Genomic DNA, 26337 nt, shown 5'->3' with positions numbered 1-26337 from the left:
TAATATTATAATATAATATTATATTAATATTTCATTGAGTAAAAGAATGTGAAGTGTGTTTTAAAGTATTTAGTATTTATTTAAAAGTCACAGCTACATTATGTTATACAAACTTTTCTTTCAAATGTAACCATGCTGTGCAGACATATCCAAAAGCAACTGCTGTCAGAATTATGTTGTGTAACATTTCAGTCAGAGAAAGCCTGTGGAGCTGCAGTCGTCAGTAGGAACATTTCAGAATCCAGCTGAGAGTAGTAATCTCTTTGGCTGTTGTATCGCTCAGAGCTGGCATATGCTGCTCACTGTGTATCTAGGATGTTTCTTTTATTGAGTTTGGGAGGTCAAAATATCTTCCACTTCAAAATGTTTATCCCAAAATGCCGTTTGCATAGTGTTCAATATCATGTTCAGTTGACTGTAGTTAATGCAGTAATGAAATATTGCTGGAACTTATCATGTGAACATGCCATCTGTCCCAGAATTCTATATATGACTTCAGTTATTTGACAACACTGCAGGATAATAAAGCGTTGAAACTAGTGTTTGTTTGTGTTATCATGGGACCATTTAGCATGTGCAGTATTAAAACACTTCTCTTTACCTGCAATATAAATCTCTCTCTCTCTCTCTCTCCCTCTCCCTCTCCCTCTCTCTCTCTCTCTCTCTCTCTCTCTATATATATATATATATATGTATATATATATATATATATATATATATATATATATATATATATATATATATAGTGTGTGTGTGTGTGTGCGTGGGTGGGTGGGTGTGTTTGTCACGGGTCCATTTAGGATGGGTCGCGGACAACTACTTAAAAACTTTTTTTAAATGTCAGTTATTGATTTTTTTTTCCAGAATAATACTAGATGTAACAAGTTCACAACATATTAATACTAGCTCGCCAGTAAACAAATGGAGTACAACTCAACTTTGTGTTTTTCTGATAAAATGCTAAGGCAGTTAACTGACAATTCAACCATAAACGGCCATAAATTCAGACGTGTGGGAGAGTTTAAACAATTATAACTTTAACTGTTACCTTCAGGCCCTACACATGGTGAAGTGTAATGTTTATAGTTTTGACTGATTCATTTATAACAGACAATAATGTTTAGGTAGTTTAATTACCTGACATATTTCGGCGTGTTACTTCCGCCTTCATCAGAGTGTCACTGGTGTAGTTCTTCGATCCATGTTTTTGGACTTCAGAATTTTTGTTTTCCCAGTGCCGTGTTTGACTTTTTTTTTTCTTTAATTAAATACTTAATATTGCACTTCGTTTTTCCCACCTGCGTTTGAATTGATGCCCCCACGGGAGAGATGCTAACGGAAGAGGTTTATTCAAAGTCAATTAGCTGGCTAACTTACTATTCAAACCCGCTGTGGACACGCTTCAAACGTGCCACGTATTTACGTACTCATCCAGCTGCGTGTACTTACTTCCATTGCGAGCCCTGGGGTTGGTTTTTTCGTATTGTATAATTATTTGAGTCCAACAGACGACAAGTCTGCAAGCATTCAACAAGTTACTTATTTTCCACACTTCCCCTCCTTCACACTTCGCAGCCTTCGAAATAAAAGCATGCCAGCAAACCACTACACAGCAGTTTTGCTACGGCGTATTTCCAGAAGTAGGAAAGTGCATGACGTGCCATACTTGAGTGCTGCGCGCAGCTTGAATATACTCCCGGACAGAAGTTGTTTTGAAAGAAGCCTAAAAAGAAGCCTTTCACCGAGTAGGCTGAGATTAAATTTGGCCTCCTCGCGAGCACGTCACACGCATGAGGGCCGATTAATGGGCCTGACTAAAATCCACTTACGGCCATGCTTAGACCACCATTTTTAAAAAAATGTCACCCCCCCAAATTTCTAGAAATAAAGGTTTTTACTAATTTATTTGATCATAGTAGCTACTTTTAGGTTGTGAAATACTAATATTGAGTTGCTTACCATGAAGACATTAAGAATATAAAAAAAAAAAAAAACAGTGATTTTTGTTTGATTGATGGCCAGTCTTATCTGCAACAGCCAATTGTGAGAGTCCTGCAGTTTTCAAAGTGTGGCATTATGTTACGTGGCAAGATATGTCTGTAAAAAAAAAACAACTGATTTGTTAATAACAAGAGCCGAACACACTGAGGTAGACTGGCAGTTGAGGCAGCAGTCTAAAACTCAACATAAGTGTAAAAAAAAAAAAGCTTACTTTGCTTAATACGTGAGAAATATCACTTGTCCACAAAATGTACATGGACATCTCTACTTATGGCCACATCAACCTCTAAAAATATTTCCCCAATATTTTGTATTTTGGACGACGCTTTTCTCTCATTAAGTGACATTAGCTTTGTAGTGAGTGCTTCTATGAAGAGGGAAATGCCCTAAAATCCATAATACTTGGGCGATCATTCTAATATTATCAGAGGTTGATGTGAGCATAAGTAGAGATGTAAACATAATTCATTCTTACCAAATAAATACCATATCAAATAAACTTCACAGAAGTATGCCTAAGTATACTTGGTTTGCACTGAAAAGTATACAAAATAGTCCAAGATAAAATTAAACTTATACGGATACTTAAAGTATACTCCTTCATTCTGTGAAGTATACTGAAAATGTAAGGCTATACGTTCATTAATACTAAGACAAATTTATATGAAAGCATATATTATACTCAACTTCTTTCTGTCACAAAGTGCTAATACTTTAACCTTGTCAATATTGGCCCAATTACAAACAAGGAAATTGATTGTTATTGATTCATGCTTGCATTCAATTAAGAACAAAAATGTTTTTCACTTTACTGACAAACATGTTTGCTTTATGTTTATCATAGTACTGAAGTTTACAATTGTACAGTATGCATGCTCAACTGCCTTGGCTTTATTTACATTAAAAACACACAAAGAATTAGAAACATTTGACTTGACTTTATTGATCCAGGTTTTAGTCCCTTTGATAAGGGTTTGGGAGTGGTGTTATTCACACGGTATCATCTGTTTCAACAAGAAAACATTTTGTTTTTATCATTTCAGGCCAGACAGCTGTAATGATCCCTATTTTTTTGCCATCATATATCAATGTACTTTTAACATTGATCTGTGAGTTTTTACATACTGGCTTATCTGATTTAGTAAGAGCCTCAACTAAAACACAACATAGTTTGGCACATGAACAAAATGCAGAAAACTGGTGTGAACATGTTTGTTTGAAAACAAGCAAGTCATTGATTAAACAAAATGTACCATCTTTCAAGCATATAGCACTATTATATCTCTTCTTCAGTCTGTCATAGTTTTGACTGTGATACAAAACTCCGTTTAACAAAAACCGGTTGTAAAACCAGAAGCAGTTGCTTATATTTCCACACAAGTTTGCAATGGCAAGTCTATATGACATATTAATGCTTGTTTGTACTGGGGGGTGGCCAAAACCTCCGACATATTTATTCAGTGTAATACATTTTTCAGTACTTGTTTTATCAAAGTAAAGTTCCTCGCCAAAAGATTGAACTTTTTCATGTTCTGGCTGGATAGTGTTTTTGGCCCTTTCTGGCAATTCTCTCCACAATAGAAAGGTTCTTGCTATTTGTGAGGGGACACACTGTGTTCCATGAAAATACTTCATGAGAGTACCCATATTGGACTCAAATGAAAAGGTTGATGTAGCCCAAATCACCCCCAATTTCTGACACTTTTAGCAGTATGTGTTAGCAGGTGCACATTAAAAGTCATCGTGTTTGGGTGAGTCTGGAGGGGCCTGAAGACCATCTCAGGCCACGGACAACCCAAGACCCGGACTGGGGGGGACCTGCAGTGGGCAAATGAGCTGAACCTCTTTTTCAATAGGTTTGATCAGATGCCTGCCCCCACTCAGTCTCTCCTACTGCAGCCTCCATCTACTCCTCCTGCTGGGTGTGTCACCCCCTAACCCCCTTTTCTCCACAGTCTCCAGCCCCCAGCTACACCAGACAGCCAGCACTCCCTCCTGCCCAGCCTTGGCCTTCACAACATCTCAGGTGAAGAACCAGCTGCAGAAGATGAAGGCGAGGAAGGCAGCGGGTCCAGATGGCATCAGCCCCCAGCTCCTCAAATCCTGCGCAGACCAGCTGTGTGGAATTGTCCAGCACATGTTCAACTTGTTCAACATGTTCAGCTGAGTCCCCCAGCTATGGAAAACATCCTGCCTGGTCCCGGTGCCACCCGAAGGAGCTCAACAGCTTCAGACCAGTGGCGCTGACGTCTCACCTGATGAAGACCCTGGAGAGACTGGTCCTTGTCCACCTGCGCCCCCTGGTGAGCTCCTCAATGGACCCACTCCAGTTCGCATACCAGCCTGGCATCAGTGTGGATGATGCCATCATCTACCTCCTCCACACTTCACTCTCCCACCTGGAGAAGGCGGGAAGCACTCTGAGGATCATGTTCTTTGATTTCTCCAGTGCTTTCAACACCATCCAACCCACCCTATTGGGAGACAAGCTGGAGCGGGCGGGGGGGGCCCACCACCTCACTATATGGATCCAGGACTACCTCACAAACCGGCCACAGTATGTGAGGACACAGGACTGCGTGTCTGACATGCTGCTCTGTAGCACGGGGGCCCCCCAGGGAACTGTCTTGGCTCCCTTCCTGTTCACCCTCTACACCTCGGACTTTAACTACAGCACCCCTACCTGTCACCTGCAGAAGTTCTCTGACGACTCTGCGATTGTCAGCCTCATCACAGGCGGAGATGATCGGGAGTACAGAGAACTTACTCAGGGTTTTGTGGACTGGTGCCAGCAGAACCGCCTCCTGATCAATGCGGGGAAATCCAAAGAAATGGAGGTGGATTTCGGTAGGCACCATCACTCTTCACCTGCACCAGTGAATATCCGGGGAACAGATGTTGAGAGAGTCTCAACTTACAAGTACCTGGGTGTTCATCTGAACAATAAACTGGACTGGAGCGACAACACAGACGCCCTCTATAGGAAGAGTCAGAGCAGACTCTTCCTACTCAGGGGACTGAGGTCTTTTGGCGTTCAGGGGACACTCCTCAGAAACTTTTATGACGGTGGTTGCAACGGTCATCTTCCAGGGAGTGGTCACGTGGGCAGGCGGCGTCTCGGCCCGGGACAAGAAGCGGCTAGACAAACTGGTCAGGAGGGCCGGCTCTGTCCTGGGCTGCTCCCTGGACTCTGTGGACTCGGTGGGGGACAGGAGGATGTTGGCCAAGCTGTCATCAATGCTGGACAACCCGGACCACCCCCTCCAGGGCACCCTAACAGCACTCCACAGCTCCTTCAGTGACAGACTGTTACACGCTCGCTGTGCAAAGGAGAGATTACGCCGCTCCTTCTTGCCTGCTGCTGTCAGACTCTTTAACAAGAACATTGTGTAGTCTCGACAAACTGGCGGACATTAGTGCAATTGTGCAGTCCTGCACCTGAGCTCATATCGTGCAATACCCAACATTCCCCACTACTGTAATTCCGTGCAATACTCAACATTCCCCACTACTGTTAGTCTAGTTTTATTTTTATCCATTGCTGTTCCTTACATTTCACTACAGCACTGCAGCACTGTCACTTACTTAGAGTATTTTCCTCTATACTATGTACAGGCTAAAATGAGTGTTCCTCATACTTTTTATATAGATGTATGTTGGTGTGTATATACATGTGTATATGCACATGTTACTGCATATATTCACATAGGTTTGATCCTGAATGTTTGCCGTTAATGTTATACATTAATGGCTACATTATGCCGCCATCCCTGTGTGACCTATATCTTTGCTGCTGTAACACTGAAAATGTCTCCACTGTGGGATCAATAAAGACCTTCTTATCTTATCTTATCTTTTTCCCATACCGTTTTTGGAATAGAATGATAAATGTTTTTCGAGCTAGCTCTGCAACCAAAACACTCTCAGTTTGGATGGTATCCTGCAGTAATGTGTATATCCCAAACACCAATAGGAACAAATGGTTCCAAAATGCCTTTAAGCACAGTTAGAGAATAGAAAAGCAGAAATACTTGCCACTCTGAGACTTTCCAGTACTTCCTTACATTTAGAGACCTTGGTGTCCTAGTAATCTCAACGGGAGGCCTGATTTTTAGAAGTCGGTCATCAACTTCATCAATTTCTTTACCGATATACCAGGGGGAATAACTGTTTGCAGTATCAAACCACAGCGTGGAGAGTTGTCGAGTGACTCCAAGACACACATTGTGTTGATATTCGGGAATGAAGCCATTTATCATTTGGAAATGATGAAGCTGCATTAAAGGAGATAGCCCTTTGACGCCATACACTGTACCTGACATGGCATGCCTGACGTGATCACGCTCATTTGTAAGTGGAGGTTCAGGTTGTTCATAGGGATACAATTTACCACCTCTGTGCAGGCAAAAATCACAGCCATAAAAACCATTGCATTGTTTAGTGTTACGAAGCATCGGACGTGCTACCGAATCACAACTACAAATCAACACAAAGACTTTGGAATGATGCCTTTGTCCATGTCCGTCTTACCAGTCAATACCTTCAGTCTCTAATAATGACGCTTCCTTCAGAAATTTGTGTCAGCAATGCAAACATGGATGGCTTACTTGGCCCAAACCATAACGCTGACATCAAAATGTGCCTTTTTCTTATTTCTGGTTCTAGTTCAATTATCTGGCAAATTATCTGAATTGGCCAAATGCTGCATTTGGAGCTTTTAAACACTAGTGCACGATCACAATTCCAAATCAGAGACACATAATCTTTTCCAAGAACGCCGCTATCACACAACTTTTGATACTCTTCACCTGACTGTATGTCAGTTAAACACCAAAAGATCTACGTTTTTCAGAATGATTGACATCATGTTCCTGCAGAAGTTGTTTAATTTAATTTGTTGATGAAGAGGAATTACGAGAAAGTAGAAGCCCCGTTTCAAACTTGTGTCAGCATGAAATACTGTGTTGCAAAGGGAACATTGAGGGGGACAGTCTGCTCTGCGACTACCAATGTACGCAAAACATTCTTCACAATAAAAGTGAACTTCAAACTGTGAAGGTGGAACCAGACCTGGGAAAATCAGGTTGAACATTTCCAGTAAATGAGTTAGTACTTTGCCTGTTAAATTGTTCCGTAGCACATAGGACATGAGCATCAGTAAGCATTCTCCCTTCAAAACTGTTGCACCTGGGTACAGGGGCTTGTCACCATTTGCTTGGGCTTCACTGTCCAATAGATACAAGAAAAAAAGCAAAGACAAATGAGAATGAGTTAGCAGAGAACAGTGTATGCGATGTCACACTCTAACATGATTGTCTAACTCTTAACTCATGATTGTCCCACCAATCAAATGCAAGCCTTGTAGCTTGCATTTGAATGGTGGGGCAATCATGTCAACGACTGGATACTGCATCTAGAGGCAAAGGAGTTGTTCTTATTCAACAAGGTCCATCAACTTGTCTTTGTCTACAGAAATCAGAAAAGCTTAGTGACTAATTTACACATGCCATACTTTGGTATAGACAATACAATAAGGCTCGCTACAAGGCTTGCATTTGAATGGTGGGACAATCATGAGTCATTAGAGTCACTGAAACACAAGAAATGAATACTGAAGCTACATTGTGTTTGCAAATTCACCTAGTGACTGAGATAATCATGCATAGAATGTTTGCAGAGGCACACAACGTGTATGTCCTGTTGCTACATCCTACTGCCTAATTTGTCCAGATTATCCGTTTGGCACAGTTTGTTTTTGAAAAATTATTGCTTCCCTAATTTTACCAGATTACGTTCAGTAGTCATTCATAAACCACTATATGACCCAAAAACATTCCAACGATTGAAAAACTAACTAGAAATATGTTAAAAGTGAGGGGTGGTTTTAGAAAAATTTGCATCTTTCTGGGAACCCTTACTTAAAGTGCATAATGCCTCTCCCCAAAAAGTCTTCGTGTTCTTTTGTGCATAACACATGTATACACAGTATAAGAAAAGATTTAATGAGTTTAAGTTCACTTCCAAGCAAATGTCTATATTTTAAAACAATCTAAAGTTAGTGTGCCAAACGGATACGGTGGCCATTAAAGGATTAATGTTAGGCAAACTAGCTTCTGCAGAAGATCTTTACACAGTGGGTGGGAACAGCAGCTATTGTTTATGTACTCTATCTGCATTATGTAATCTTAATTGCAGACAAAGAATCTCCCTGTACAAACTATGCTGTACATGTGAAAAATAGAGTAGCAGTATTGTTTCCAAATGCTTTAAAGTAACATTCAACTATATTCAGATGCCCAGTGCATTCCAATGAGGCCAAATACTTTGTACAATATGTTTTGTAGGTGCCTCTAGTTCCAGGCCATGAGCTCATCGTGCCAGGGTGCAAGCTGAGGTCTCTGCGGACAGCAAGCTCACCTCTCTTTGTTGGGGATCTTGCTGTCCTTGTCTATGGATGAGGAACGCTGTCAAACTCAAGTTTGACAGGGAAGTAGCCGGGGGCCCACAAGGATGTGGAGTCAAAGCCACCACTGGAACAATCAAATCTTGCTAGACTTGGTGAGTGCATTGTATGATTTCTGATTCTATGGCAGTGTACACTACCTCTTCAACTGGATAATTTCATCCAGTTCCTCTGTAGCAGTTTTTGCTTAATGCTCTTAAATTAAATCCAGAATTACATTGAAAACCTTTTATGTCTTAATTGTGAGTGCTGAATGAAAAATAACATTTGAGTAATGTTTTGTTTAATATTTTTTCACCCACAGCCTATACCCAGATGAAGTTCCCCAACACCATAATGCAGGATGTAAGGAGGATAATTAGAAAAAAACGTAACAATATAAGCCATGCCAAACAAATAAATGGAAAAAAGGAAATGATTGAAAGTACCTGTTCCCAATAAAGATATATTTGATATCATCGCGACTTTTTTTATGCACACCTTTAATTGTATTATATATTTGGAAATGCACTGGAAGCTATCTTAAAATGTACTGTAAAATACTGTATAAATGAGTGTTCTTTTGGTACACTTAAAGTAAGAGCCTTTAAACTAAAGTGTTGACCAGTAGTATATAAATGACACTTCCAAGTATAGACCTGTAAACTAAACTGTTGACTAGAAGTATACAACTTGCATACTAGTAATATATAAATTTGTGTGCTTGTAGTACACTTTTAAGTGTAAACCTGTAAACTAAACTTGACTACAAGTATACTAGCAGTGGATAAATGAGTGTACTTGTAGTACACTTCAAGTATAAACCGGTAAACTAAACTGTGGACTATAAGTATATGACTGGTATACTAGTAGTATATAAATGAGTGTACTTATAGTATACTTTTATAAACTTATTTTGTTACAAATTAGTATGAAAAAAATATTGAATTAGTATACTTTGTAGTACACTACAAGTACATAGTTCAGAGTACACTTAAATACTTATACTCAAGTATACTTAATAAAGTATACTTCTTGTATACTACTTTTTCGTAAGGGTTACTAAGAAGACATGATGCACGTTTTTGAGACAAAATGACATGCAAGTCAATCGGACACTTCTAATTTATTTTCCCATGCCACGCAGAGCCACAATGTAAAGCCACGGCCACAGCCACGGGTTGCCGACCTCTGGAACATCAGCTGATAAAGACACATCACAACTACACTATTGACACTCTGAGGAAGGCGCAAGTAACGCGCCGAAACATGCCAGGTAATTAAAGTGACGGTGGGGTCGGGATGGCCATGTTTTCAGTAACAAGATCAGTTTATATATTTTTTGATGAGGAAAATGAAAAGGAAATAAGTGACTCCATGAATAACGCCTCTCGTTAATTACCGTATTTTCCGGACTATATGTCGCGTTTTGTTTTTTTAAAATAGTTTGGCCGGGAGTGCGACTTATACTCTGGAGCGACTTATGTGTGTGTGAAATTATTAACACATTATTACTGTCACATGGCTTGTTCGTGCTGCCTTGTATTTATGATGTTTTGCCTCCCTCTGCAGGCGCTTTCGCGCTAAAGCGCCTGCAGAGGGAGACAAAACATCATAAATAAAAGTCAGCAGTAACAAGCCATGAATTACCTATATATCATTTCACATGTTACCCACTTAAAGAAACATAAGATAAATCCGATAAGCTATCAAAATGCATAAATAATTTAAACGGTTAAAATCTAATGTTTTATTAAATTAAAACATTATGATAAAAAGACAATTTGACTGCGAAGGCCTTGCTAGTTGAGGGAGCTAATTTATCCAAACAGCTAAACATTCATAAACAAACTCCACAGACTCCAGGTGTGCAGCGGAGTTGCCTGTTCATATTGTGAAACTGTACAAGAAACAGAAAATACTATCAATCTATACATTACATACTCATGTATTTTCAGAGACATGAACAAGATGAGCCTACGCTAACGATTAGCAATCGTGATTAACATTAGCGATAGCGATTAGTATGTTGAGTCAACAACTTACATTCATCCACAATTCAGCTCATATATAAATGTCATTACACACAATTGTCTAAGTTAGTTTCAGACGATGGTTGAACAAGAATCAACCACAAACAGGCAGTTGCCTGCCTCTGGCTGGGGTATTGCATCATGCAGCCACACACGGAGGAGCCGAGCGCAGAGCAGGCGAAGACATAATTATGACCGAATACAAAAATACTTTTGGAGACTTGGAAACATTCTACATGGTCGGGAATAAATAAAAGACTTATTTAATCGATCTACAACCGTTTTGGTGAGTTTAAAGTTATCTTACAGTAACTTTTTTGGATGCTACATGTGTGAGTGTTAGTTAAATGTTACCGTATGATGTGGATATGGTGTGTACTAAGCGCACAATTTCCTCCAAAAATGCGACTTATACTCCAGTGCGACTTATATATGTTTTTTTTTCTTCTGTATTATGCATTTTATGGCTGGTGCAACTTGTACTCCGGAGCAACGTATAGTCCGGAAAATACGGTAGGCCAGTGGCCGCACTCCCTACCGTTCTATCCTTGTTCGGCTGGAGTCACGGGAGGAACCGATTCCAAACTCTCCCATTGGAAATCATTGTGCTTTCATTGCTTATAACGTCCAAAAAGATCAGTTGGCACCAAAATTTATGTGGACATCTCTACTAATGCCCACTTAAACATATCAAACGGATTAACCTCTCCGTGGCTGATTTATAGGAGAATGAGGAAATGTGGAAGTGAGCAGAGCTACCTAGATTTAGGCTGGAACGAGCGCACACTGCTTCTTTGCTTAAAAGAAATAAAAATAAATAAAAAATACTGCTTCTTTGTTGATCACGGTTAGGACGGGCGAGGCATTAAACACCAGTCAGGATATTTACAGAGACTCAAGTGGAAATGAACAGACATGCACACATCTGAGTTTACTCAGGTCACATCAGAGGATGTGTGATGGTAACGATTGCACTTCTGCACTTTTTCCTTCGAGTCTACCTCACCTGCGCATTGCGTTTTTACTTTTTTGGAGACTATTTTTATCTTATTTTTAATTTTTTGAATTTTTTGAATTTTTGTGAATCAGTGAACCGCTTGATCTCACGGACTACCTAGCTAGTTTACGACGGAAACAGGCTAGCTTGGGGCTAGCTTGGTGCTAGAGTATTAAAATGGCTTCAGACGACAGCGACGAACACAATAGCCTGCTGGAGAAGGCAAATAAAACAATCTTTGACCTAAGAAGGGATATTAGTCGTCTCTCAGAGGAGCTCCATGAGAAGGAATCGGACATCTCTTGCTTCGCGACCCGTTTCCCCGAACTCTCCGCGGTGGTCATGAGTAGGCACGCTCGTGAGATCCTGTCGGCGACAATGACGGCTGAGGCGGCTGGCCTCTCGGACACGGTGAGGTGGGATCTGATTGCCTCCCCGGGGCCATCCTGCTCAACACCGCTGCAGAGTGACACCTGGGTCGAGGTGGTGTCCCGCGGCCGGAGGGCCGGGGAGCCACTCCACCGCCCCCAACTGGTCCTGGGGAATCGGTTCGCCACCCTGGCGAGTGAGTCTCCTGTTCCCATCACTGCACTACGGCAGTCGGAGACACCGACTGCTGCGTCCAACGCTGGGGCTGTGCTCCCAGGGGCTACCTCGGATTCCCTGCCACCCACGGCGACGACCTCGGCCGGGAAGCCCATGTTGGGCGGGTCCGCCGGTGGCCCGGCCGTCCACTCACGCGTCGGGCTGCTCCGGGACGCGGTGTCCCGGTACATGAGTGGCCGACATCACCGGCATCATCGGCGACACTCACCGGTCTCATCCACCGTCATCACTCGGCCTCGGCGGAACCATCCTGGACAGTGGGGTCGTGAATATCCCTCCGGCGGTGAGTCCCTTAGCGTTCCCTCCTCACGTCACCCACCAACCACCGTTATAATTGGCGACAGCACCATTAGACGTACTCACTATCCCGGCACCGTCACCCGCTGTTTTTCCCGGAGCAAAAGTCATGGACATAGTTAACATCCTGCCGGGTGTTCTTGACTCTCTGCCATCATCCATAACCCGGCTCATCGTTCACGTGGGGACGAACGAGACAATACGCCGACAGTCTGAGCAGACGAAGAGAGACCTTCACGCCCCCTTTGCCTTGCTAAGAACCTGTGGTCTGTCGGTCTGGGTGAGTGGCATTTTGCCGGCATTGTCTCGCGGAGTCGAGCGCATCAGCCGCCTTTTAAGCTTGAACACGTGGCTCCTACGCACTTGTGGCCACCTTGACTTTGCTTTTATTGACAATTTTAACCTATTCTGGAATTGCCCGTCTTTTTACCAGCCGGATGGTGTTCATCCGAACTCTCTTGGTAGCAAGATTTTAGCCGCTAACATCCACCATGTCGTTACCAATTTCACTCCCAGCTGACTCTTGTTTACCAATCATATTTCTTCTTCTACTCACACTGCAATGACAATGTCACTACCATCACTCTAAATGTTTGCCGTCAATGTTATACATTAATGGCCACATTATGCCGCCGCCCCTGTGTGACCTATATCTTTGCTACTGTAACAATGAAAATTTCCCCACTGTGGGATCAATAAAGGCATTCTTATTCTTATTCTTATTCTTATTCTTATCACCTACAGGCCAATACCAGCTGCTCACAGTACCACCACCCTCACTAGCTTCCCCTGCAGGCCCCCATTATCATCACCACCATCGGACAGCTTTCCCATTGAAACCATCACCGGCAGACGCTTCCCTCACACACACAAACAACGTGGTTTGAACAGTGGTAATCTAGTATATGTTAATACTGCTCAGCCATACCACCATGAGCGCACGTCCAGCACAATAACTAATCTGGCCGTGCTGAACGTGCGCTCCCTTTTAAAAAAAACTTTTATCATAAACGACCTGATTTTAGACAAAATTTACATGGTATACTTTTATCTGAGACATGGCTTGGTACAGATGCTCCAGTTGCTCTCACCGAGGCTTGCCCACCGAATTTTAACTTTTTATTTTCTACAAGGGATGGGAAAAGAAGAGACGGGACTGCATCAATTTTTATTAATACTCTTTTATCAAAGGAGATAATTTTTAGCAGCTATTTATCATTTGAACATCACGGCTTTGTTTTTTAGCAGTCCCCCTTTTCTCAGCATTGCCGTTTATAGACCTCCCCATCATTCCACTTCTTTTATTACAGAATGTTCAGAATTCTTATCCATTTTATATTCCAGTTATAACAGGATTTTAATAACTGGCGATTTTAATATCCACATGGACAACATCTCGGACCCACTATCCAGAGATTTTTTAAACCTTTTAAACTGCTTGGATTTTAAACAGCACGTCTTGCAGCCAACTCACAACAGAGGACACACCTTGGATTTGGTTATAACCTATGGCTTGTCTGCTGGTGTGTCCTCTGTTGTTGACTTGGCAGTGTCAGACCACTACTGTGTCTATTTTAACATCGCCAGTTTTAACCATATAGCCGTCCCGGTGAGAACAGTGAAGAAACGCTACCTATCTTCTGAGGTGGCTGCAAATTTGATCGAGATCTTAAAAAGCACTCCTGCTGACATTTTACCTGCACCCTGTGATCTTATTGTTGACAATTTTAACCTAAATCTTAAATCATCATGAGATTCAGTAGCTCCACTTTTAATTAAAACAACAAAAACAAAGACTGTACCCCCGTGGAGAAACAATGCAATCAAAACATCAAAGAGAAAATGCAGGAGTGCAGAGAGGAGGTGGAGAAAAAGTAAACTTACAGTAGACTATGAAATATTATGCGAACAACTGAAATCCTACAATAAAACAGTCAAACTGGCAAGATCTTCCTATTTCTCAAACCTCATCACAGTCAATAAAAACAACCCCAGACTTCTCTTCTCCACCTTTGAATTTTTAACTAGTTCTGATTTTAATAAGTCCCCACAGAGACCAATGGACGCTCTCCGTGAGGACTTTGCAGACCACTTCAGAAGTAAAATCGATGACATAAGATCCAGTCTTTTAGCCCGTCAAAACACAAGTTTTAATAAACCTGGACAATCATATTTACATGAGGAAACACTGGAAAGTTTTGCCCTGGTTGATGCAAGGACACTTGTTCGAGTTTTCTCCCAGGTAAACCCAACAACCTGCCTTTTGGATCCAATTCCCACATTTCTTTTTAAGACATTTTATGGATTTTTTGAGGAACATATTTTAAATATAGTCAATTGCTCTCTTCAGACGGGCGTCTTCCCCGCTGCCTTTAAAACGGCGGTGATGAAGCCCCTTCTGAAGAAGAGCAATTCTGACCCGAGCGTTTTTAATAATTACAGACCCGTATCCAACTTACCGTGTTTAAGTAAGATTTTAGAAAAACTGGTTTTCATCCAGTTGAATCATTTTCTAAATACAAATAATATTTTGGAGGAATATCAATCTGGTTTTAGGATGAACCACAGTACGGAGACTGGTCTTTTAAGGATTTTAAATGATATTAGGTGTACTGGAGATGTGAGAAAACTCACAGTCTTGGTGCTACTGGATCTAAGCGCTGCTTTTGATACAGTAGATCACCAAATTTTATTAAATAGACTTAAAAATCTAGTGGGCATCTCCGGTCCTGTTTTTAACTTTTAATCTCACAGACCGATATTTCTCTGTAAGTATGGATACTTATCCATGAAATTAAATGTGGGGTTCCCCAAGGTTTGATTTTAGGCCCCCTACTTTTTAATCTTTATATGCTTCCCCTTGGGGATGTCATCAGGGGACACGGCATCAGCTTTCACAGCTATGCTGATGACACACAGCTGTATATTGCCATGTCTCCTGATGACACAGGACCCATTGATACCCTTTTAAATTGAATTTTAGATATCAAGTCATGGATGGCAGAGAATTTCCTACAGCTCAATCAGGACAAAACTGAGGTTTTAGTTATCTGTCCTGAAGGTCAGAAAGAGAAGCTTTTACCTAAACTACAAGTTTTTAATCCCTCACATTGTGTGAAGAACCGTGGCGTCATTTTTGACTCTGAGCTTAGTTTTATTCCTCATGTCAAAAATGAAACCAAGATTGGTTTTTATCACCTTAAGAATATCGCCAGAGTCCGCCCGTTTCTCTCTGAGGCTAACACGGAAGTGCTGATGCATGCTTTTATTTCCTGTCGTTTAGATTACTGTAATGCCCTGCTCTCTGGCCTCCCGAAAAAGAGCATTTCACCATTGCAACTACTGCAGAATTCAGACGCTCGGGTGCTGACGAGAACCAGAGGGCGGGAACACATTACGCCAGTTTTGAAATTGCTGCATTGGCTCCCCGTGTGTTTCAGGATCGATTTTAAGGTACTTTTATTAGTTTATAAATGTGTTAATGGTCTTGGGCCATTTTATATATTTGATTTGCTTTTATCATACCAAACCTCGCGGATCCTGAGGTCCTCTGGCGCCGGCCTTTTATTTATGCCAAGGGTGAGGACCAAAATGCATGGCGAGGCTGCATTCAGCCATTTTGGTCCTCACCTTTGGAATAGCCTGCCAAAGGACGTCAGGTCTGCAGAGACTGTTGATATTTTTAGGAAGCTCAAGACACACCTTTTTAGTTTGGCTTTCAACAACTTTTAAATAATTTATCTTTTCTTTTGATTGAAGATTATTTTTATCTTATCTTGCTGATTTTAGTTCTTAGACTATACTACTGTTCTGTCTTTTAGTTTTGTTGCTCTCTGCCGTTGTCAGCTTTTAGCTCCAGTGTTTCCTCATGGGGGGGCCTCCGCGTTGAGGGAGGGGTGGCTGCCCTTCCCGCGGGGGCTGTCATCGCAGGGACTCCTTGGGTCTGGGTGGCCGGCTGCCTCTACACTTTGTGTGGGGTCCGCCTGTCTAACCCGGGCAGGGGTCTCTATGGTGGCGGCGCCCCTGTGGCCGTGGGCTGTCATTGCCCTCTGCGTGGAGAGCTCCCCTTGGGTACCCTTTCCTCATATGGTTTCTCTGTGCCTTGTCATGTTTTTTTTAACACATTTTATCAGGTTGTGCACTTTGTGTGGGTGTGTGTGAATGAGTGCTGATGTACTAATCTGTCTTGGGTTTGTTGGGAGCGAGGGCGTGAACGGATTTTTTATTTTTTATTTTTTTAATGTTTTGCTTTGGATGTTTTACAGCACTTTGAGTTGCATTTTTATGTATGAAAAGTGCAATATAAATAAAATGTGATTGATTGATTTGGATGAGGAATGGCCCCAGTTTTTCGACCGACAACACGCCATCCAATTTGGAACGTAAAGAGGAGAAAAGGTACGTTCCAATGCGGCCACACTCGGTTGTGGAGTCAGCCTCACTGGAACTTTTTGTTCACTGAACATTGACGGTTGTTTGATGAGGGCTTACCTCACTCTCTGGCGGCTGCAAGCGATGTCGGACGACGCACGCGACTGCTTGGGAGGCAACCCCGCGAAGATCGACGCAGGCTTGACGCAGAGTAAGGAGCTAATGTTGTAGTGCTAACACATTTTGTTTTAACGACCTGAAGCTAGTTAGCCGTCCTATTATCCCACCTTTAGCCGGGGAGGGAAGAGGGGGGCGTAAAGCTCCAATCTGCCTGCTGCTTGCTGAAAGCCGCCGTCTCCCTCCTTAGAGTTAACACGAGTTTAGCGTCGCTAAATGTCAGAACTAACAAAAACAACGTATGCATTAAATTTTCTACTCCTATATTGCATTAACGATCGATTCCTGACAACGGAAGTTCCGGTATCCGGAACCCAGAACCAATACCGAAGCCCGCAGTAGCGCAAACTCCAGCAGTCCCCGCTCTATACTACGGAAAAACTTTGACCGCTCCGGCAACATTAGATCAAATGGAAATTCCCTCACTCGGAAAAAAACACCTATGCATTACATTTTCTACTACTATATTACATTAACGATCGTACCTGACAACGAAGTTCCGGCATTGCAGCCGGAACCCCGAAGCCATAGCAAAGCCCGTAGTCACGCAAACTCAAGCAGTTCCCACTCGATACTATGGAAAAACTTTCACCACTCCGCCATCATCGGATCCAAAACGGCGACATGTAAGTTACTACTTTGGCATGTATTTAGCTGAAATTGCAAAAGATTTATAATTAATTAATTTATATTTTCGTCTGTAGCTCATGGCGTCCAAATGAAGAAGAACGGTAATGACCGTGGAAGAGAGAATGAAATGCATTAAGCGAAGCTGGACACAAAGTAAAAAACATCCAGGAGACACTTTGAGTGTCTCCTCGATTCTGGCTCAGTACGATTCCAGCAGTTTGCCTACTCGAAGGTAATTGCTTGCGGCTCGACGGACAAAGTACAGTGGCATAAATAAATGAACGTGTCCTTTTGTATGCACAAGAATCACCAGACATCAGTGATGATCAACGGGACAGTTACTTGCAATTAGCAACAAAACTGTATGATACGCAGAATAACATTTTCATACAGCAAAGAATGAAGCCAACACAACAACTCAATATAGACTATTTTTTTCCCAAGTCTGAGAAAAGTCAACATTAAAATACAGTACAGTTTACTCTAGCTAAGTACAGTACTGTACTGCATTGGTGTTACAGTATTTTTTTCAACAGTATTTGGACCATGTTTCTTATACTGTACTCTATTTTGTACTTGCACGTTTATACAGGACATGTACCGTAGTCGTTTCCCACATAAGGAAGTTCCGTTATAAAGAAAGATTGCAAATATGATTCCTTACTAGAGAATACTTACTGTGTGTGTGTGTATATATATATATATGTAGCTCTTTCCCAGGTCTTTTCTGAGGAAAGAGGAGGTTTACACACCAATCACGAACCGTCACTAGCAAAATGCAGTGTTTCCAATTTTATGTCCCTCCCTCACCTGCAACTGTGGAACTTAAGTTTTGTCAGGCTGGATTAGGCATTAAAACGATCTCATTGCCCGAGGACACGTCTCATGACCAGGTATAATGCATCATAGCAAACCATACATTATAAAATTTGTCGCAAATGAAACAATGACCTTTAACTGAAAAAAGTAAGAAAAGCAGAAATGTAAAACACGTTAATGATGATTCTTAAAATGTTCTTCATGAGACCAAGTGTGACATCTATTTGTGGTAATCATTAGGAAATTGATCATCAATGTTTGCAGTGAAACTGTCTTTCTCTAGCTACTGCAATTCTTATCCAGGAGTATTCTAAACTTATGACCTTGAATGGCTCATGGATGTTTTACAAGGTTTCAGGTAGAGAGTCATTTCATCAATTTATTCCTTTTTTTTTGTTTTGTTTTGAGGTACATTTGGTGACAGCTTTTCTCAGTGCTGCTGTTGGTATTGGAAACCTACATTTCATAGAGTATGCAGTGTTGGAGAACCTGGCTTTTTCAAAGTATGTTTTGTTATTCTGTAGTTGGGATTTATACATGATAATCCTCAACATTTAATTCTATAAACACTTCTTTATTCACTTGGGATTTCCATGTTTCAGGAGGAAGTGGAAAAAAATTGCCTTACAGTTTTAAGCCCCCAGATGCAAGTCTACACTACTTCACAACTTAAGAGAGCATCAAATGGTGCAAAATATACACTTTGTGGCCCCATTGCAGGGTGAATTAGATGTTAGCCCTCTGCCTAAAAATGCCTCACGCTTTTCAAAAATGCCAAAGGCAGTTTGTGAAAATTGTCAGATCTAACAAAACACAGGTTAGTTTCTGGATACAATTGACAGAGACAGGATATAGCAATTGAACAGTATATTTTGTATTTACAAAAATCTCAGAACTAAGCAAAACAAAAAAATTAGAACCACGACAAACCTAAATCAGATTTTATGAATCAATAAAACATATTACACAACTTAAACTAAACGGCCAGTACGCAACAAAAACACCTGGGATCAAAATCATTCAAAATAAAAAGAACAGCTAGCTGGGGCCACCCTGTGGTGAGCAGCCTTCGTTGGGGAGTGTCCAGGGGTGCTACCTCCCGCTAACTTCAGTCATTGCACCGAAACACAGCAAACGAAAATTAAACAAAAGTAACCTTGTGAAGCAGTGAACTAACTTACATGGTGCAGAAGACCTCACCCAGGTGCCGAGCCCAACCACCAGGAGGCACCCAGCATCACTGAAACAAAAGGCAAAAAAAAAAGAACAAAGCAAACCCAGTTGGTTATCATAATAATAAAAAATAAAACAAAACAAACAGCAGCAGGTTAGCCACACTTGAGCAAACGAAAATTAAACAAAAATAACCTTGTGAAGCAGTGAACTAACTTACATGCAAAAGCTGCAGGAGACCTCACCCAGGTGCCGAGCCCAACCACCAGGAGGCACCCAGCATCACTGAAACAAAAGGCAAATAAAACAAAGAAAACCCAGTTGGTTATAATAATAATAAAAAATAAAACAAAACAAACAGCAGCAGGTTAGCCACCCTTGACGGCTATCAGGAACACATTGAGTTGGAATTGGCACTAGACATGATCAAAATGCTTGCACACAATGCACAGATCACAAAAAAATAGACTGTAGCAAAGTGGGCATCATGGCTCAGATTCAGAAAACAGGTCAGCCATTTGGCAGGGCCATCGGGAACACTTGAGAGGCAGTAGGGAAAATAAAGCAACCCACAACGCACTGTATCTGTACCTCAATTTCTGCTTTTTATTTTTTGGGTGAAGATAAATGAATGTCCTTCAATGCTGCATTGTCCTCCATGTCTTGCTGCCCCATATGAAGCCAGCATTATCCAACAGACAGTCTGGAGGTGCATGCAAATTTCTGCAGAGAATGGTACTCAACTACAACTTAATTATTTAATGTGTTAAATAAGTGCCAAAATACACAAATAATGACAAAGCCTCCGAAAACTCAACTTTCTTTACAGCATTTCCTACCACTTTTTCAAAGGGCAGCAACCAACAAATCAGCCAATACATCAGAAGGTAATGTGACCTTTTTGCTGTTCCTACCAGATGTCCTACATTTTGCTATTATTGTGTGCTCTTTTTATGATTAGGTGCATAGTGAGTTTTCCACCAACTGAAAATGTTGTTGCCCGTTTAGACTGGGAGATTGTAGAAGATTCCAAAAGAGCAATTTGGCTTTTCACCAAAGAGATACTGCATAATAACAGTGTTTCTGAACAGAATCACTTTGCTGTGGATTTGAGGAAAGACAAGGAGGAATAGAACAGGTCTTATGTGAGCTTCTATAAACGCACCAATGTAAAGTGGGCGTCACCACTGATTTGCAGACTTGAACATCTTTGTGTCTTTTGATTAGTCAAAAAATTCAAAGCAGAATGTTGCTAGATTATACTTGAATATATACAGTATATTCATCAGTCAACATCTTTTATCATAGGTGATGTTGCTGTTGGAGTGGGTGTTGACCGGCATGTTAACAATGATGATAAAGCTGAGAACGGGATTCCACCTAAATCTTGGTCAGTGCTTGTAACAAACATTTTAAAGGAGCACACATTCTTTATTTGGCCTTAAATGTAATGTCATTAAGTGTAAGCTATTGTAAACACTGTACATTGTTTAATCAGGAAGCGGTGCAATCAGCAAGCTTTTTGATGGTCAGTCGGACCACTTGGTGCCTGCCAACTTTGCTGTTATGGTGGAGAGTGAACACTGTTACTGTTGAAGATTGTCCTGATTTGGACATACGGTACGTGAAACAATCCAGCTGGTAAGTCTGGCAACAGTTATTTTACTGCATATTCTTTAAATTTTTAACATCGGTAAGGTTTGTGCGATTGGAAGATTATGAATTTGACCTGCATTTATATTTTTTATCTTCCAACTAATTCTTTCTTCAGTCCTGTCTATCTGAAGCTGGAAGAAAATTCTTTATTCCAAGGTGAACAGCGACTGGGTGCCCTATCTGTAGCGTTAGTTTTGCACTGGTGGCAAAACATGATCAGATTTAACTTCGTATTTGCGACGCACTCCTCGCACTTTGCGCCTAATTAAATGTGACCTACACTCCTATCTTCAACCAAGCCGCGGCCCAAGTATTATTTACGCATGTTTTTTTTAACCGCCAAACAAGTGTATTCCACTAAGTCAAAGATCCTGCATTGCTTGTCACCACTTGCTCCAAGTACTTGCTGAAGCACAAGATCATCACTCTTCTTTCGGCCCAGTTGAGATTGTTTGCATTTTAAAACGCTCCTGACCCTCGCCAAAGAAGATTGTGACAATAAGATGCTTACTCGCCTATGCTTTTTATACATAAAGCACCGAAGCGTGATTTTGCCGCAACTTTGTGCTGTTTGAAACAGCGACACATCCATCATCCATCAGATCATTGGGACGACATCAGCCACAGCGTCTGGTGTGAAAGCGACCTGGTAATTTTCCATTTTGGAGGTATTTTCTGAGTTGGGACAGAGTCTGTGTGACGGAGAAAAGCGGAAAGACTTGAAGGGGAAATCAACCCAAACACATTTCTTTGAGGAGTATTGTTAACCTTTGCATCACATGCAATCTTCCTCTTCCAAATCTAAACAACATTAAGTGGCTCCATGACAAGCTACTCCTATATGCGATAAACTCAAGTCCTTTTGTCCTATTTTATTTTATTTTCATTGTTTTTGTAATTATTTTTCTTTTTTCTTTCTGTATGTTCAAATAAACATTCATTCATTCTTTTAATGACTTTTAGTTGTACGCAACTTGGTTATCAAACTAGTATTACTTTAATTTATTTTTTTTAATTCAGACTTCTGTTGTTCTACACAGGGTTTTTTTGTGACATTAAACTAGGTTATGATTGATCAGCAAAACAAGTAAAGCAATTACAAAAGGGACTGAAGTAGACATGAATTTTGCCACTTCTCACCAACAGAGCAGATTTGGTGAAACTGATTTTCCCTTGTGAAAAAGATGCATGGATCACACTCCCAAGTAGATTATTTTGTGTATTAATAATTTACCTGCAATATTATATTCCTTTTGAAAAATGTCCTTTCCATTTTTACCTCTGTAAATTTTGTCCTTTGATCAGTCACTATCTTTACAGAGGAGAGGATTCTTGCACACATCACATGGCCCAAGCTAAAGACAGATTTTGACTCTAAAGATGATGATGATGTGTCTGTTGAGGCTATATCACAAGGGTCAGAGGTGACTTCAGGAGTTTCATTGAACACTGTCTGTTTTTTTTAAACAAACTCTGCTAAATGACCTTTAATTTTTACACTGAATGTGTTGTCTTTTCAACAGCTTCCCCTGAGCAACTGAAGAATCTGCTGCAGTTCTGGGTGGGTTGGGAAGTTCTGCCAAAAGAGGTGGTTGTGAAGGTACAAGTGATTCTCTCCCAAGGCCTCTGACCTGCTTGAAACTATCAAGCCTGACCATGCCTGGCAGTCCTTAAATAGTCCAGTGATTGCAAAACCATGAGAGTATAATGTTCGCAATAAAGTGGAGAAAAGGGAAATCATTTTTCTATGTGCATATGTGTCAAGTTGCATCATTTTACTGCCTTGTGTAGACACAAGAATTATGATTCTTTTATCATATCACAAAATGCACATAAGCAGTTGGGAGTAAAGGACACTGGTCATGAATAGCTAAAACTAACTGAAAGAGAAACTTTTATCTGGTGTTTATGATATCCTGCTGACATTCAACTGTGTTGATGTAAATGTCCATTCCATGACAGTCACTGTGGTTATGAGGATCTATTGATCTTCTAAGGCAGTGATTCTCAACCTGTGTGTCGGGGCACATTGGTGTGCAATGAGAGCTATTAAGGTGTGCGGCGGGAAATGAGCAAATTTCACTTAATCGGCCAAAAGAGTATTTATTTGTAACAACGTTATCTTTGTTCATCCATCTGTGCCAGCGGCTTATAGAGACAGACAGAACAAATCAATTATCTTCTATTAGATGGCAGAAAGCATGTAATTGACAAGTCGATTCTTTTTTTGTGACATTAAACTAGGTGCCGTTGCTAGGGTTGGGCATCGTTTGAATTCGGGCGATTCCGATTCCGTTCCTTGATTCGATTGCGGTTCCGAACGATTCTTGATTCAAATTATTTTTCCTTTGGGGGGGGGGGTATAAATATTTATTTCATTAACTTTTCTACTGTTTATGAATTTTCCATTGATTTTCTCAATGGATATTTTTGGCAAAATTTTTAATATTAAACATATAAGATTGAATTATCCACAAGACAGCTTTATTTTGGAGAACCTCAAGAAAATACAATACAGTAATGCAGCTTATAGCATGCTACTTTAACACCCATTAATGGGCAAGCCAAGTGTGCAAATAAAATGAAAAACTGACTGCGGTGCGTATTATGCCTAGTGATGGGCATAACAGTTCTTTTCAGTGAACTGAATCATTATAATCAGTTCATAAAAAATAACATGGACATGGAAAAATGGACATTGATCTTAAATTGGACCAGCAAATCAGCGTTATTGTAAAGTCCAGCTTCTTTCACCATAGACAGCTGGCTAAGGTAAAGCCTCTCCTTTCCCATCAGCACTTAGAAACAGTCATCCATGCCTTTGTTACCTCTCGGCTAAATTACTGTAATGGACTTTATTTTGGAGTCAGCCAGTCCTCTCTCAAACGTCTCCAGTTGGTTCTACTCACCGCCTACTAACTGGAGCTTGGAAGATCAAGCACATAACACCAATTCAGGCCTCCCTTCACTGGCGCATAGTGCATTTTAGGGTTCAATTTAAGATTCTTCTATTGTTTATAAGTCATAGAATGCGCAGGGTTTTTGACAACTTTTTCACAACAACTATTAAACAACAAATCTGGGTCATATTTGACTAACAACTCTGCTGGCTACAATTAGCCACCTTTCATTTGTAAATTGGCCATTACCTGCGATTGCAGCAGGGAGTATGGCGGGGTGATATAGTCAAAGCAGAAATAGTCAACTGACAGGCTTCTGGACATTCTAGAGTTGGCCTCGCCCCGGCTTACCTTTCCGAGCTCCTCCACTTTTACACACCATCCCGCAGCCTCAGGTCTGGGGACCATGTGCTGCTCAAGGTGCCGAAGACTAAGCGCAGCCTCAGAGGGGATCAAGCCTTTTCTGTTGCTGGTCCTTCCCTTTGGAATGACCTTCCATTGGATGCTAAGCAAGCCCCCTTTCTGTCCATTTTTAAAACCCGTTTGAAGACATTGATTTCTATTCTCTGGCTTTTGATTTGACCCGAGACTGACACATTTTCGTCTGTTTTCTGGTGTCTACTGTATATAGTGTTTTGTGTTCATTTATTGATTTCACCTGTCATATTATGGCTATTTTGTTGTTGTATGTAAAGTGCTTTGTTACAGCTGTAGCTGTTGTGAAATGCGCTATGTAAATAAAATTGTATTGTATATATCCACCCATCCATACATCCATCCATCCATCCATTATCCAATCGGCTTATCCTGACAGGGGTCGCGGGCGTGCTGGAGCCTGTCCCAGCTGGCTGGGGAGACAGGCAGGAGACACACACACTATATATATATATATATATATATATATATATATATATATGTATATATATATATATATATATATATATATATAAGTCCGCTGATAGTGTAGTGGTACACACGCCTGAGTTGTGTGCGGGCAGCGTGGGATCGATTCCCGCTCAGTGACAGTGTCTATGTGTGCCCTGCGACTGGCTGGCGACCAGTTCGGGGTGTAGTCTGCCTTCGCCCATTGACGGCTGGGATAGGCTCCAGCAACTCCCCGCGACCCTGTATAGGATAAGCGGTTTGGAAGATGACATGACATGACATGACATATATATATATATATATATATAAAGCTGGGCACTTGACCATTTTTTTGCCGGTCTGGCCGCAACCCTCCGGCCATATTCATAAACATTGTCGGCCACCGTCCCATTCCGGCCCCTGACCCCCCCAAAAAAAGCGTCCGTGATTGATGTCGCTGCAGGAGAGACGCTAACGGCAGAGGCTTTTTAAAGATCATTAGCTGGCTAATTTACTATTCTAACCCGCTGTGGACAAGCTTCAAATGCGCCAGTAGTACTTACTCAACTGTGTGCTTACTTGTATTGCGAGCCCCGGGGTTGGATTTGTCATATTGTATAATTATTTGGGTCCAACAGACGGCCAGGAGTCACAGTCAAGTTACTTATTTATTTTGCACACTTACCCTCCTTCCCGGCCTTCACAATAAAAGCATACCAGCAAACCACTATACAATGCAGGTTTGCTATGGCGTATTTCCGGAAGTAGGGAATGCCAGAAAAAGTGCATGAACTCCACCTTGATGTGCTAGCATCTGAATATACTCGTGGACACAAATTGTTTTGAAACAAGTCGGGGGGCGTTGCTTCAAAAAGACAGCGGCAACAATGGACATCGTGCCTGCTACAACCATAAAGAGACCGAGATGACTAGACGATGCATTTAATTTTATTGGGAAAACGATCTTGAAGGTGGTAGCTAAGGGGGAACGTGGGTGAGTAGCTTGTTTAGTAATGTTTAGTTTGCAGCAGCAGCAACGAGCTGCGTGGTGCATCCGGCTCCGTGTGGGAAACTGTATGTCATCGCAACATGTGAGACAGCAACGTGCGCTCAAGCGTGTTTGTATTTCCTTATCGTCACATCACGTAACCCGCGCCTCCCACCTGCAACTGGGGCATACCATTACAAGAGGGGGCGGGGGGGCAATACCACAATCCCTATAACAGCAGTTGTCGCTCGCGCCGACACGGGAGTAGAAAGAAGCCTAAAAAGATGCCTTTCACCGAGTAGGCTGAGATGATTTTTGGCCACCTCGCGAGCACATCACACGCATGAGGGCCGATTAGTGGGCCGGACTAAAATCAATTTCCG

General features: G+C 41.4%; 1 long non-coding RNA gene across 2 annotated transcripts in view; it reads left to right on the top strand.

Moving 5' to 3' along the window:
• LOC147140395 (uncharacterized) overlaps nt 1-10053 on the top strand; it is a 31758-nt gene extending 21705 nt beyond the window's left edge. For both annotated transcript variants that reach the window (XR_015088377.1, XR_015088376.1), the window contains exons 2-4: nt 8346-8559; nt 8769-8809; nt 9591-10053. This is a non-coding gene — a long non-coding RNA (uncharacterized LOC147140395). The remainder of the gene's footprint in view (nt 1-8345; nt 8560-8768; nt 8810-9590) is intronic.
• Nucleotides 10054-26337: the final 16284 nt, after the last annotated feature.

The sequence above is a fragment of the Filicampus tigris genome, chromosome 10 (assembly GCF_054856515.1).
Source record: "Filicampus tigris isolate MCC_2025a chromosome 10, RoL_Ftig_1.0, whole genome shotgun sequence".
NCBI classification, from domain to species: Eukaryota; Metazoa; Chordata; class Actinopteri; order Syngnathiformes; family Syngnathidae; genus Filicampus; species Filicampus tigris.
Note: the sequence above shows the minus strand (reverse complement) of the source record. Positions and strands in the feature narration are given on the sequence as shown.